Here is a 15,307-nt window from a genome sequence, read left to right as displayed (position 1 = left end):
GGAACCTTTTCTCCTGTTTAATTTTATATAAAGTAGTTTGAGCTACTCTTTTCTCATTCTCTTGCTTTCAGACTTTGATCAACAATGTATCTTAGCATAAGCTTTGAATTTACAATTTTATCTTTATTTTTAGGTCAGATTAAATTTTAAGGTAGGTGGACCACCTTCTCCTAATATGTTACTGTAAGTAGCTGTTCAGTCACTAAGCCGTGTCCAACTCTTCTGTGACCCCATGGATTGTAGCCCGCCAGGCTCCTCCTCCGTGGGATTCTCCAGGCAACAGTACTGGAGTGGGTTGCCATTTCCTTCTCCCTATTGTAAGCAGATGGGGAAGTAAATGTCTCTATGTAGGGTAGGATGGAGGTAGAGAAAATTACTGGCATTTAATCACCATTATTTCTATTTATGGGCTTCCTGGGTAGCTCAGCTGGTGAAGAATCCACCTCGATTACAGGACACTCTGGTTCAATTCCTGGGTCGGGAAGTTCCCCTGGAGAAGGGATAGGCTACCCACCCCGGTATTCTTGGACTTCCCTGGGGGCTCAGACAGTAAAGAATCCACCTGCAATGCGGGAGACCTGGGTTCAATCCCTGGGTTGGGAGGATCCCCTGGAGGAGGGCTTGGCAACCCGCTCCAGTACTCTTGCCTGGAGAATCCCCACAGACAGAGGAGCCTGGCGGGCTCCAGTCCATGGGGTCACAAAAAGTCGGACACAACTGAGCGACAAAACACAGCAGAGCGTTTCTGTTTATTCTCTGCCAGGTCCTGATAACTTAGCTCAATTTCTTCCATATATACATTCAAAAAGATATTAATTTTTAGGGAAGGAAAAACTGAGATGGTAGAGATGACTTGGGCTTCCCTCGTGGCTCAGACAGTAAGGAATCCACCTGCAATGCGGGAGACATGGGTTCGATCCCTCGGTTGTGAGATCCCCTGGAGGAGGGCATGGAAACCCACTCCAGTATTCTTGCCTGGAGAATCCCACAGACAGAGGAGCCTGGTGGGCTACAGTCCATGGGGTCACAAAGAATCTGACATGACCGAGTGACTAACCACAGCACAGAGGTGACATACAAGTCTAGAGGCTAGGGGCGCTGGAATTGCAATGCAAGTGCCAAAGTCTCCTTTCTTCACTGTGCTAAGCACCATTAAGGCAGAAGAATGGCATTACATGATTAACTTTATGATCATAATGTAAAGATCAATTAATTACTGTCAATTTGCATGTATATTGTACATCATATATACGATGTATTTGGCATGTTGGCCAACAGAGGGAAAAATGATTCCTCAAACCATGAAAATAAGGATGAAAAATGGAAAGGGATGAATTGGGTTCAAAGTCAGTAAGTATGAAAAAAAAGTTCATACATATTTTGAAACAACAATGATTTTAGAAACAATGAAATTAATTAAAAATCTTCAAAGAAAAAAAGTACTGTTATGTTTATTAGCCTGCTTTTGAAGTTACCCTTTCCTAACTTTTGAAATTATTGAATTAGTTGCATCTTCCCTAAGACCCTGGATCCAGCTTTTATCCAAATTTGTGCCTGCTCTATTTTCAAATATGCAAAGGTCTGACTTATGCATATGTACCACATGAATACTTAATAAACACTTGGTGAACAAGTACCGATTCCAGGCTTTCAGTTATGTATGTTGGGCAGGCAAATATGAGTCGAACATGGTCCCTGCCCTCCTAGGAATAGATGTTTGGGGAAGTAATAGTGACGGACTTCTGGAGCCATAGTAGGGCACTTGGTAGGCAGAATTCAAAGATGATTTCCAAGATTTCTACCTTCTGGTACAAGTCCTTTTTTTTTTTTGATCCTGTGTTGTTTTTATTGTTGCTCAGTCGCTAAGTCTTGTCTGACTCTTTGTGACCACAGGGATTGTAGCATGCTCAGCTCCTTTGTCCTTCACTAGCTCCCAGAGTTTGCTCAGATTCATGTCCACTGAGTCGGTGATGCTATTCAACCACATCATCCTCTGAAGAATATGAGGCAGGCTACTGTAAAGTATCCCCTTTTCCAGCTGGTAACAGTCACCTAGTTGTGTCCAACTCTTTGAGATCCCATGGACTGTAGCCCACCAGGCTCCTCTGTCCATGAGATTCTCCAGGCAAGAATACTGAAATGGGTAGTCATTCCCACCCAGGGGATCTTCCCAACCCAAGGATCAAACCTGGGTCTCCTGCATTGCAGGCAGATTCTTTACCACTGAGCTACCAGACAGCACTCTTATAATTAGGTTACTAATCAGCTGACTTTGAGTTAATCAAAGGGGAGACTATTCAGGTGGGCCTGACTTCATCAGGAGAGCACTTTATGGGAACTGGACCCTTTTGAAGTCAGAGATACTGGAAGTGTGAGAGGACCCATGGAGGAGGCCATATGACAAGGACCCAAGCGTAGCTTCTAGAAGCTGACAACTGTCCCTGGCTCCTGGTTAACAAGACAACAGGGACCCTAGTTCTACAACTGTAAGGAACTGATTTCTGCAAACATGCTGGGGAACTTGAAAGTGGATCTCACCTTAATAATGTCTCCAGATGAGGACTTAGTTGGATGACACCTTGATTTCAGCCTTGTGGACACCATGAGCAGAGAACGCTGCCATGCATACTTGGACTTCTGACCTGTGGAAATCTAAAATAATAGATGAGTCTTGTTTTAGGCTAAGTCCGTGGTATTTGTTACACAGCAGTAGGAAACCAAAGAATGACCCCATGTCAGTCTAGGTGATTTGAGTTCAGGAAATACTTCACAGGAAGAAAGAAGAGCTGGGCTGTGTCTTGATGGATGACTAGGAGTGAGGCAAGGAAGAAGTGAGTTGTAAGGGAAGTGTGGAACCTGAAGAGAAAGACTTTGCAGCTGAGTCTCAACCTTGACTGCACACTGGAATTACCCGGGAAGTTAAACATAGCTGCTGTTTTGGCCCCATTCCTTGGGATTCTTTCATAATTTGTCTGATTGCATAAAGATTAAAATGATCTACCAGGTGATTCCAAAGCCGAGGACTATGTTTTAGACAGAATGAAACAGAGTGGAACTACAAGCTCAATATGGCTGTGTCAAAGGGTAGGGTTAAATGGGAAACTGGGTTAAAAAAAAAAAGGAACTTCCCTGATGGGCCAGTGGCTAAGACTCCCAATGCAGGGGGCCCAGGTTCAATCCCTGGTTGGGGAACTAGAAACCACATGTTGCAACTAAGAGTTTGCATGCCACGACAAAAGATCCCATAGGTTGCAACAAAGATTGAAGATCCCATGTGCTGCAACTAAGATCCAGTGTAGCCAAATAAATAAATAAAAATAAGTTATTTAACAAATAATGAAAGAAGAGACATGATAGTAAAATTTTTTAAAAAATTAAAATCTAACTTAAACTCTTGTTGAAGCCCTTGGATAGATTTTCCCTTGATTAACAAATGGTAGATGTGTGGGGTGCCAGGCAATAAGAGGGCAAGCACTCTGGGAGACCAGGGAAGGTTGGCAATTTTCTAAATTAAATTTCAAGCCTATTTCATGGATTTGAACACAGGAGCTGCTCAATAAATGTTTACTGAATGAATGAAAATGATTGGGCATACTCAGGAGAGAAGCTGGAAATATCATATATAGGCAAGAAAAGCTATTTACTTCACTTGGAATCTGGGTGATCATACTCATAATTTTCTTTCTTTCAGGACACAGTACTGATGAATTCCCAAAGATGAATCCTACTTTTATTGCTTGCCTCCTTGCTTTCATCTGGATTGGGAGATGATCCTTTATTTTCATTACTACAAGTTGATATGGTTAATACCAACATGAAAGAAAAGTAAATCTTGGATTTCTTTAGCTCAAAAGACAGCCCCAGAGTAAGACAGATAGATGAACCTGGGGTATATAAAGAATTTGGGGGAAAGGATATTTGAACAAGTTATTCCCACATCCTTGAATGACTGGGGTTAGTTGAATGAACTCCATTCTTTTCCATTTATTAAATAATTCTTCCATGCCCAATACTGAGCAATACACTCTGCACTCACTATGATACAACATTTCATTTAATTGTCACCAAATCCATTGAGGTAGAGGTTAAAGCTCCTCTTTAACCTCTGTCTGACTCCAAAACCGGGCCCTTAACTAAAATGTTAGTAGTAGTTCTCTTCGGGAAGGTTAACTTCTCAATTTTTTTAAGTGGAGGATAATTGCTTTACAATGTGTGGTGTTGGTTTCTGCCATACAACATCATGAATTAAAATTTTCTAATGTCATAGAACACATTCAATCTTTAGATATACTGCAGTGAAGGATTTTATTTCTAGGAAACAGACTGACTGACTCCGATTCCCCTGTTATGTAAAGTAATGATGCAAGATTTCATGAGTTAATATTTGGAGAAGTTTTTTAATTACATCAAAATATTCCTATGCTTTTTCTTTTTTCACTTCAGAAATAAGAACAAATAGGTAAGGAGAAGTTCAAAATATAAATCATCAAAAGTAAGCCATCAATTTTTCAACTGAGGTACTGTCATCCCTAATACCTTATATTTAAATATTTGCAGACATGATTCAGGGCTTTCAGTGGTGGTAAAGAAATCTCCTGCCAGTGCAGGAGACATAGAGAGGTAGGTTTGATTCCTGGGTTGGGAAGATCCATTGGAGAAGGGCGTTGCAACCAGCTCCAGCATTCTTGCCTGGAGAATCCCAGGGACAGAGGAGCCTGGTGGGCTACAGTCCATGGGGTAGCACAGAGTCGGACACGACTGAAGTGACTTAGCATGCATGCATGGATGATCTTATAAATGCAAAGGATTATCAGATATATCCATTAAACACTTTGCTTTACATATAATGAGTGATGCTTTCCAGATGTACTTTTTAAATATTTAGATTAATTTTTATCCTTTATGGTATAAAATTATATAAAACAGGAAAAACAAAATAATATTTTTTTTTCTGTCAATCATCTCTTTTCAGTGTGAACGCTCAAAGTGCAATGGTCTTACCTTTTTATGTGTTGGGTATTTAACTCGTAGGGCATTATATGTGCTAACATGCTGAAAAATGATGGCATGATTCACTGCTTAAAAATCTGAATTATTTTATGTTTTTGTAATATTTGTTGTGTAACTATAGCAATTGTGGTGTGTCTTGTGATTATTACTTTCATTTCACTTTCTAAATTTATTTAGTCTTATTTTTAGTTTAGATTTTGCCACAAACATTGTTCTTTTTAATTCATTAAAAAAAACTGTACACTTTTGTCCTAAGAAGTCACATGTGAATTGTGGAGAGGTGACTGGCAGAATATGATATTAATAGGTTATTGACTTGTTAGGCCTTAAAGAGCCAAAGGGAATATTCTTGCAGCCCCTGCAGTGCACTGGAGGTTTGTTCCATTGATTGGTCTGTTTAACCCATCATCTCCAGGCATTTAAACAATGATATACGCTTGACAAACCTAATATTTCATTTTCTATCTAGGGACCATGGAACAGAAATTAAAGGAAAGAAAGACAAATGGACAGATATACAAGCAGAAAATGATGATGAATGTGAGAGGGAAGGAAGAGACAAATACAACCCAGACCAAAATTTGGATCAGTAAATTCTAGAATTGGTAAATGCACAAGCTTACTGCAGATGTTAGTTCCCAAGAGGTGTGGAGGGAAAAAAACTTAACATGTCTATTGTGAGAAAAATTCAGATTTAGATACAGAACAACCAGCAAACCAAGTAAGATACCAAATTAGAAGTTTCTGGGTTTTTTGAGTGTGTGTGTCTGTCTGTCTGAGAGAGAGAAGCTACTCTTTAAAGTGTTTTGAATATTTCTGTAAAGAGCAAATCTAGCCTAATCTTTGCTTTCTAAACCTCAAAGGAGGTGCCTTGGTATGAGGAATGCTTTCTTTTTTTAAATTTAGGTTTCTCTTCTGTTACCAGCTGGAAAAGGGGATACTTTACAATAACCTGCCTCAGGTGCCTAAATCTCTCTTTGGTGTGATAGAGAATGAAGCAAAAGAAATTATATATAGGTATATATATATATATGACTGATTTTCCGTGGCTCTTGATCTGATTAAAATTCCATCCTTAATACACAGCGTCCCTGGAAACAGAACAGTCACACCCTGCCTTGTCTCAGGAACACAGGACCAGGAGGATCTATCACCATAACTGACAACACATCTGAGTGGCTTAATCTTCTGGGAAGGCAGAATATTGTGAAAGCAAAAATCTGAAAAGAGAGCCACATCTTCAGTCATACCCTTTAGTGTCTGGAAGTTTCTATAATAAGTGACTTTTTAGCTATTAAAGTGTGGGTCTTAAAGAAAAAGAATCTAGATTTTTATCTGTGTCTGTTAATCACAGCTACAAAGCCCACATAAATCCTGAAAATACATCAACCATTGCTGAGCTCTGTTAGGAACTTCAGAGATATCATTTAACAACAAAGAGTTGCTTTCTAGTTATGTGCTATGTGTTAGGTGCCGGGGTGTGAGCAGGATGGAGAAGTAGGGGGTGGTAAGAGAGAATTATCAGAGAAAAGTTCTTGCCTCATGAGTTAGAGATTACTTACGTGGGACTGACACAGTGTGCATAGACTTTTTTTTTTCATTTATTTTTATTAGTTGGAGGCTAATTACTTTACAATATTGTAGTGGTTTTTGCCATACATTGACATGAATCAGCCATGGGTTTACATGTGTTCCCCATCCTGATCCCCCTCCCTCCTCCCTCCCCATCCCATCCCTCTGGGTCATAGTGCATGAGATTGGAGGCGGGGACAATAAAATACTGTGGGAATGACAGAACTTGAGTGCATTCCTCAGTAGTGGGATTTGAGTCATTGGGTAGGAAGGGAGAGCAATGCTAGCCGGAAGAGACACGTGCAAAGGCAGAGAGTTTGAAATTAGTGTGAACAGCATCACCCCCAGAAACTCACTGAGGTTCAGCGAATGCCTCTGACTGGCCCTGGGTTCAGGGGTCTGCTCCATCAGCTGCCAACCCTGGGGAAGCCGCTTCACACACAGGGACCCTGAAGGGTGACGGTGAGAAATACATCCTCAATAAATATTAGCTACTGCTGTTGTTTGAGAAATAAATCATTTTTAAGGTAGATAAATAAGATGTGGTACGGAGTGATTGTAACTGACTTCAGAATTTTTCATTTCTAAAGCATAGATGAAGCACATAGAAAACATATGTTTCTAAGGCCATAAATCACGAAACTTGGAAGCTACCTCTCAGGTGTCCACCCACCTCTAGTTTTAATTCTTAATGTTACATTTCCTTTATCACCTCCTCGTTCACTTGATGGGGATTATTTAAGTATATACACAGTTAAAGTCATAAGAATGGGAATTCTCTATTAAGATACATATATTTGAAATGTTTTGTCTCTCTCAGTATTCTAGGTTTTCATATTGTAGCATATTAAATCTGTGTACAAAAGTCACCAAAATGATTTATTAGCCCATGAAAGAGCTAGGGAATCATATTTGACTTCATTTACTAGCAGGAAATAAACAGATTTATAAACTATTATTCAATTGTTCATTCATTCATTCAGAATAGTTACCAAGTTCTGTGCCAGGTACAGAATACCTGAACACTGGAACACAAAAGTTCAATGAGAAGATGCACTTTCATGCTAAAGTCAGAATAACAAAAATGAAGAATTATGGTTTTAGATAAATATTCAAGTAGAGGGCTTGAGATAGTAAAGTTGTCTTCTAAAGATTTAAGGTGGAGAAATTAGTTGCTTTTCTTTATTAGAACCCTATCGGGCAAACATTTTCTATATTTTGCTTCAATTTCCACCATAAGATTTGTGCAGGCTTTAGGAGAATGTTAGGTCAGTTCTGATTAAGTAACAACAGTGTCCAATAATGGTAATAATATTGGAATACAAACTTTGACATCTGGAACTAAGTAGCAGAATCATTGGTACTGAAGATAGAAATAAGGAGGGTATTAAGCCATAAGCTTCACCTTGCATCTTTCATTAAAGTCTGAATAAAATTCTTCATTGGAATTTGCAACACTGCTTGTAGTTCATCTTATTACTTTTACAGGGGACAAACAGCCATGTAATTAGAGTGTATTTGCAGTATTACATGCTTATTTGTAGCCTGAAGATTAGATACCAATTGGATGTTATCATTTAATGGCAAGTATAATTACCACGAAGCTTGTTCTTCACATCTAAGAGTTTACATTTCAATGCTGCTACAACTACACAATTATTTTTCAGTTAGCTTATATCTGTATTATTATTTAATAATTATATCCATAGAGGAGGCAATAAAGCCGTTTAAAAGTCACTGTTAAAAACATGAATCAGCTATACATAAAAAGCATACAATAAATATTTTACATTATGGGGTTTCCTATTTTTACAGTGATTTCCTATGCAAGTTATCACAACCATATATCCAGTTTCTTGGGAACAGGCCCAAGTTGCTCCTTCAAGGACTTGAAGCTTACTATAATAATGGTAGAACTGCCATATGTTTGTGTAGCAATACTTATTTTCAAAGTGCCTTTGAGATAATTAAGCTCACACTATTCTATGAGGTTAGTAAGGAGAGGAGATTAAGAGCCTTTTTTAACCAGAAGGCAATTTGGAATACAAAGAAGTTATACTCAGAATCCTGGGAGCAAAGTTGGAATTTATGAGTAGTAAATAGTATTACCTGGTTATGTGTTGTGGAAGTTAAACAATGGCATGATCATAGTTTAAAAATAATCTCTGAAGCATCCATTCATTTCATTCATTCCCCCATCCATCCATTCATTCATTCACACTATGAATGCATGGAGGTGGACTGCGGGGCTTACTCAGACGAAGCTGGCTTTGCTGGGGCGGCTGAAAATGGAAGCGAGTAATCCACTCATCTGACAAAAGGTAGAGGTTTCAGAAGGATAGGGGTTGAGAGTAACTAGGAAGGCATTTTTTGGAGGCAATGAAAATAAGCAGATGTGATGCTGGATGAGGCACCTACATCTCTGAGCTAGTGGTGGGTTGGTAGCTCTCCAGGGGATCTAAGTTCTGATTTGTAGCATTTGCTGATTTTCATGGTGTAAATTATCCCACCAGAACTGATTTCAAGCTACCAATGTAATGTCCCTGATTGTGGAATTGGACAGAGACATGCAGTAGTAGCACATCATTAAACAGTATTTCCATCATACATTTGTGGTAGATGTAAGCAGCCTCAAAGCATAGATCCTAGTAAAATGAAAAGTTATTAGTTGGTGATGAATTTTGAGTACTGATTATCTTTTATATAGCTCTTTTATTTTATTGAAGTATAACTGATGGGTACAACATTATGTAAGTTTCAAGTATACATACTGATTCATGATTTTTAGATATTATATTCCATTTATAGAGATTATAAAATATTGGATCTATTGCTTGTGCTATACAATATATATGTGTAACTGATTTATTTTATACATAGTAGTTTGTGCCTTTTAATTCCCTACCCCTCCCTTTCACCTCTCCTTTCTTCTCCCCATTGGTAACCACTAGTTTATTCTCTATATCTGTTTTGTTATATTCATTCTTTTGTTTTATGTTTTAGATTCTACATATAAGTGATAATATGCAGTATTTGTCTTTATCTGTCTGACTTATTTCACTAAACATAATACCCTCCTGGTCCATTCATGTTGTTGCAAATGGCAAAATTTCATTGTTTCAAGGATAATTCATCCATTTGGTCTTCCCAGGTGGCGCTGGTGGTAAAGAATTCTCCTGCCAATGCAAGGGACATAAAAGACATGTGTTCATCCCTGGGTCAGGAAGGTCCCCTAGAGGAGGGCATGGCAACCCACTCCAGGGTTCTTGCCTGGAAATCCCGTGACAAAGGAACCTGGCATGCTACAGCCTGTGGGGCTGCCAAGAGCTGGACATGACTGAGCACTATTTCTCTATTCATCTGTTGATAGTTACTTAGGTTTCTTCCATATCTTGGCTATTGTAAATAATGATGCTATGAGTCTTATTACATTTGCTTTACATATAATTTTCAGAATTTTTAGTTGTACTTAGTGGGAGGAAAAAAGAAAAGTATGTCCACTCCCTCTTCCTGGAAGTCATAATTCAACCTCAATTTTAAAGATAATGTGCTCTGGATATGTTTTTTTTATTTATTTATTTTGGATATTATACAGTTGTGTTTATTTTTAAAATTTTTTTTTAATTTTTAATTTTTTTATTAGTTGGAGGCTAATTACTTCACATTTCAGTGGGTTTTGTCATACATTGATATGAATCAGCCATAGAGTTACACGTATTCCCCATCCCGATCCCCCCTCCCACCTCCCTCTCCACCCGATTCCTCTGGGTCTTCCCAGTGCACCAGGCCCGAGCACTTGTCTCAAAGTTTGCTCAGTTTTTTAAGTAATCCGTAATTCTTTTGCCAAGTGTGATATTAATAATTTCAAATTATTTAATGAAGAGGTTTTTCCAACTACCAAGATAACAAATGACAAAATAGCAAGGACTTTAAAGTTTCTATAGTAAAAATGTGATATATTTAAGTAGGTAGAAGTTTAATTAATAATATATGGTACTTTATTAATTAGAAAGACATTTGTAAAATACTTAGAAAGTCCTTTCTTTTGTGAGGATATATGAAAATCATTGTGGGAATGATAGTCTGGTTTTTATATATACATTTCAAAATAGTCTCTTTAGAGATATTAGAAGCAAAACATTTAGGATGAGACAACTGGTTTAAATTCTGAGTTCAGCCAGTTATTAGCTTTTCAACCTCAGGAAAGTTTTAAAGTCTTTTCTCATCTGTAAATTAGGACAAAGGTGATTTTGAGGATTAATTGAGATAATATACAGTTGTCCTTCTGTATCCATGTGAAATTTGTTGCAGGACCCTCCCCTAGATACCAAAATTGGCAGATGCTCAAGTTCCTTAGAGGAAATGGTATGGTATTGGCATATAACCTGTGCACATCTTCCTGTATACTCTGTCATCTCAAGATTACATATACTATTTAAAACAATGCAAATGCTATGTAAATAGTTGTAAATACAATGTAAATGCTATGTAAGTAGTTGTTGGAGTGTTGCAAATTCAAGTTTTGCTTTTTTGAAAGTTCTGGAATTTTTTTTTTCTGAGTATTTTTGATCTGTGGTTGGTTGAATTTGAGGATACAGAACCTATGGATATGCAGGGATGACAACATGCACAACTCCTAACAATTTCTAGTATACAGCAGCTGTCCTACAAATAGTAGATCCTTGTCTTGGATTCGTGTTGGCCAAAAAGCAAGCCAACAAACCCCAAATGGCTTTGCTTATGCTAAGCTGCCTATCACCAAACTGAGACTTAATTTCGGCTATTCCAGAAATAGAATCTTAAAACAGTGAATCAGGAATCACCTGATCTGTCCTAGTTAGGTAATCTGCCTGATAGATGCCTACCATCCCTTTAGGGAAAGTAACCTTGCAATAACCAACACACTATTTTGGCCTAGTATAATTTACTCGTTCCTGTTCACTTCTGCTTGAAGATCCTTTCTATGTGTTAGATAAGATACTGCTCAATTCAGATAGATTTTTGCTCAAATAAACTCTTAGAATTTTTAATATACCTCAGTTTATCTTTTAACAGGGCTCACGTAAATTCAGATGAATCACATCTCATAGTCCAAGGAGTGTCTTTGTAATCTGTCATTTTAGAATAAAATGTGCATTGAGGAAATACCAAAGGAAATTGCTTAAAAAATAAAAAATCAAAGAGAGTAGCCTACATAAAAATCAAGCCTGAGACTCATTATTTTAGAAGAATTCCATTGAATAACTACTCAGAGAAAATGGAAAGGCAGGCCAAGTACTCCTGTTAGGTATCTACTGAGTTAGCCACACAGAAAACTTTAAAACAGACAGCAGTAATTCTGTTCCAACTTCCTCTTAAAACAGTGATAAAAATTCTTTACATTTGTACACTGCTTTACAGTTGACAAAAGAGTTTCACGTACATTATCTCCTTTCAGAGAGACTGGAAGGCACCTTTCCTGCCCTGATTGATGTTTATGAACGAACTACTTTCCCCTGGGCTGCAGTCATCAATAGTCAATGAGAAGAAAGGCTGGCATTTTTGGAAACGCTTTGCTGCCAGGTAACTGCATTAACTCTGTACCATCCATATCAACTAATGAATATTTGAATCCTTATTCCTTGCGGAGCAGTACTTAGACCCATGCCTCTCTGTTTATCCCATGCCCTCCCTCATGAGCCGTGTATCCTCAATGACGTTCTGTCTGATGGCTCCAGCCATTTCACAAAAATCTATACTGGAGATACTTAAGTATTAAAGAAAGAAGATGTACAAGGTACGTAAATTGACAAACTGCTGTATGCAACAATGATTATATTGGTCTAAAAACAGAAAGAGATCTTATTTGTTGAGGTCTTGGAAAGACTTGCCATAAGAGGAGTTACGGTGTTATGGTCTCTGTCCATGGAGGTATCTAATACCAGTCTGGAATGGGACAGACATCTGTTAGAAGAAGTTTCTGCACTGGTTGGGACTCTGGGGCAAAGGATTTCCAAGGTCTCTTCTGATTCCAGAGTCTGTGATTCTGTGATTTCTATTTGCTTTCTGATTGTTTCAGTCTATAAGGAAACATTCCTTGAATTCTCCTTATTTCTCTTGATGCCAAGCAGTGTTCACAGCCTATTGACCAAAAACTGAAGCAAAACAAAACAAATAAAAAAACACATGATGCTTTTCTAGGCCAACTAGTAGGAGCAGAGGTAGAATTGAAATATGCAAAACAATATTTCTCAACCAGGGACATCCTCAATGGTGCTTGCTTTCAGGATCATACAGGATTTCTACAATTGTAACCACCATTTCTAATCTCCACAGATGATGATGCACTTGACATTTTTCTACCCAAATTCCTAAAGTTTCAGCCTGAGTCTCAGGTTTCAACAGGCTGTTTTAAGCAGCTGCTTTTATGTCATGTAACTTGGTCAGCCAATTCCCCATCTGAGGACAAGGGATTCTCAGCAATTGAGCCTCATTCCCACCTTAAGATCTGTCACTTAGCCCATTTCTAGGAGTTAGTTTCAGAATCTGTCATATCTGTTATCTGTGGCAAGTGACAGTAACCCAGATAGATGAAGGCTAAAAAGAAATCATCAACTTGCTACTGGGAAGTGCTGTGGAGGTAGCTGGTGTTCAGCCGCTAAGTTGTATTCGATTCTTTGTGACCCTATAGACTGCATCTAGCATGTCAGGCTCCCCTGTTCTTCACTGTCTCCTGGAGTTTGCTCAAATTCATATACATTGAGTCAGCAACTCTATCTAACCATCTCATCCTCTGCCACCCACTTCTCCTCCTGCCCTCAATCTTTCCCAGCATCGGGATCTTTTCCAATGAGTCCACTCTTTGCATCAGGTGGCCAAAGTATTGGACCTTCAGCTTCAGCATCAATCCTTCCAATGAACAGTCGGGGCTGCTTTCCTTTAGGATTGACTGGTTTGATCTCCTTGCAGTCCAAGGGACTCTCAAGAGTCTTTTCCAGCACCACAGTTCAAAAGCATCAATCCTTTGGTGCTCAGCCTTCTTTATGGTACAACTCCCACATCTGTACATGACCACTGGAAAAACCACAGCTTTGACTATACTTTGCCTTTGTCAGCATAGTGATGTCTCTGCTTTCTAATATGCTGTCAGGTTTGCCATGGCTTTTCTTCCAAGGAGCAAGTGTCTTTTAATTTCATGGCTGCAGTCACTGTCCACAGTGATTTTGGAGCCCCCCAAAATGAAATCTATCACTGCTTCCACTTTTTCCTCTCCTATTTGTCATAAAGTGATGGGACTAGATGCTATTATCTTAGTTTTTTAAATGTTGAGTTTCAAGTCATATTTTTCACTCTCCTCTTCACCCTTATTAAGAGGTTCTTCAATTCCTCTTTGGTTTCTGCCATTAGAGTGGTATCATCTGCAAATCTGAAGTTGTTGATATTTCTCCTGGAAATCTTGATTCCAACTTGTGATTCACCCAGCCTGGCATTCCATGGGATGTACTCGACCTATAAGTTACATAAGCAAGGTGACAATATACAGCCTTGTTGTACTCCTTTCCCAGTTTTGAACCAGTCTGTTGTTCCTTTTCCAGTTCTAACTTGTGCTTCTTGACCTGCACACAGGTTTCTCAGGAGACGGGTAAAGTGGTTTGGTATTCTGATCTGTTTAAGACTTTTCCTGACAAGCAAAAGTTAAGAGAATTTGGCATCATTAAACCAGCTTTACAGGAAATACTAAAGGAACTTTTCTAGGCAGGAAACACAAGAAAAGGAAAAAACCTACATAAAATAAACTCAAACAATTAAGAAAATGGTAATAAGATCATACATATTTATAATTACCTTAACAGTAAATGGATTAAATGCATCAACCAAAAGACATAGACTGGTTGGGGGGATGAGAACATGTGCATAGATGCACTTCCATTTACCACATGGCTCTACTTAACTCTCCACAAATTGTACATAATTACTTTATGTCATTAGGTTAATCATGTTTCCATTATGGCTTACAATTGTAATTATCTTTTTGTTTTTTGTCTGGCAATTGATTATGAAAACTGATAAATATTTTTACTACTGCAATTATGTAGCTATTATTCACTTAATATCATTGTATCATAATTGGTCAACAGAAAATAATAGAATTCTACATCACTAAAACTACCATTTAATAGAAAAACTTGTAATCACTTTTCATAAAAAAAAGAAGAATTTTCCACAGTGTGTTGTGATCCATACAGTTAAGTCTGTCATCATGAAGGGGCTGTGGTGGAATTGACCTCAGTCATAACTAGATACTTATATCTAGACTATAACCCAGTTATTCTGAAACAAAGTAGGTAGAGAGTTTAGAGATAAAGTGATTATTTATAATATTTGAAACTAAACAAAGTTAAACATATCTCTTTTTTAAGAATAGCTATCATAATGCTTCTTATTTTTGTCTCCCCCAATGTTCAGCTTAGTTCAGTAAGCATTTATCCCAGTTTCTCTCTCTTGGAATTGATTGTTCATTGTTTGCTTTCTCTGCTAGACTGGAAGCTCCTTGAAGTCAAGTCAGGTTTTGTCAATTGCAGGTGTGTGAGACATATTAATAAATAGGCTTAGGTCTATATGTATATTCTAGTTGAATAAATTTATGAAAAGAGTGAAATCCAGCATTGCATGGGTGAAAGAATATAGGTTCTAGGATTGAATACAGTGTCACTCCAATTTGAGCTCACCCATCTTTTAGTATGGT

This window comes from Cervus canadensis, chromosome 20 (assembly GCF_019320065.1).
Source record: "Cervus canadensis isolate Bull #8, Minnesota chromosome 20, ASM1932006v1, whole genome shotgun sequence".
Classification (NCBI taxonomy): domain Eukaryota; kingdom Metazoa; phylum Chordata; class Mammalia; order Artiodactyla; family Cervidae; genus Cervus; species Cervus canadensis.
This window is presented reverse-complemented; position numbering follows the sequence as displayed.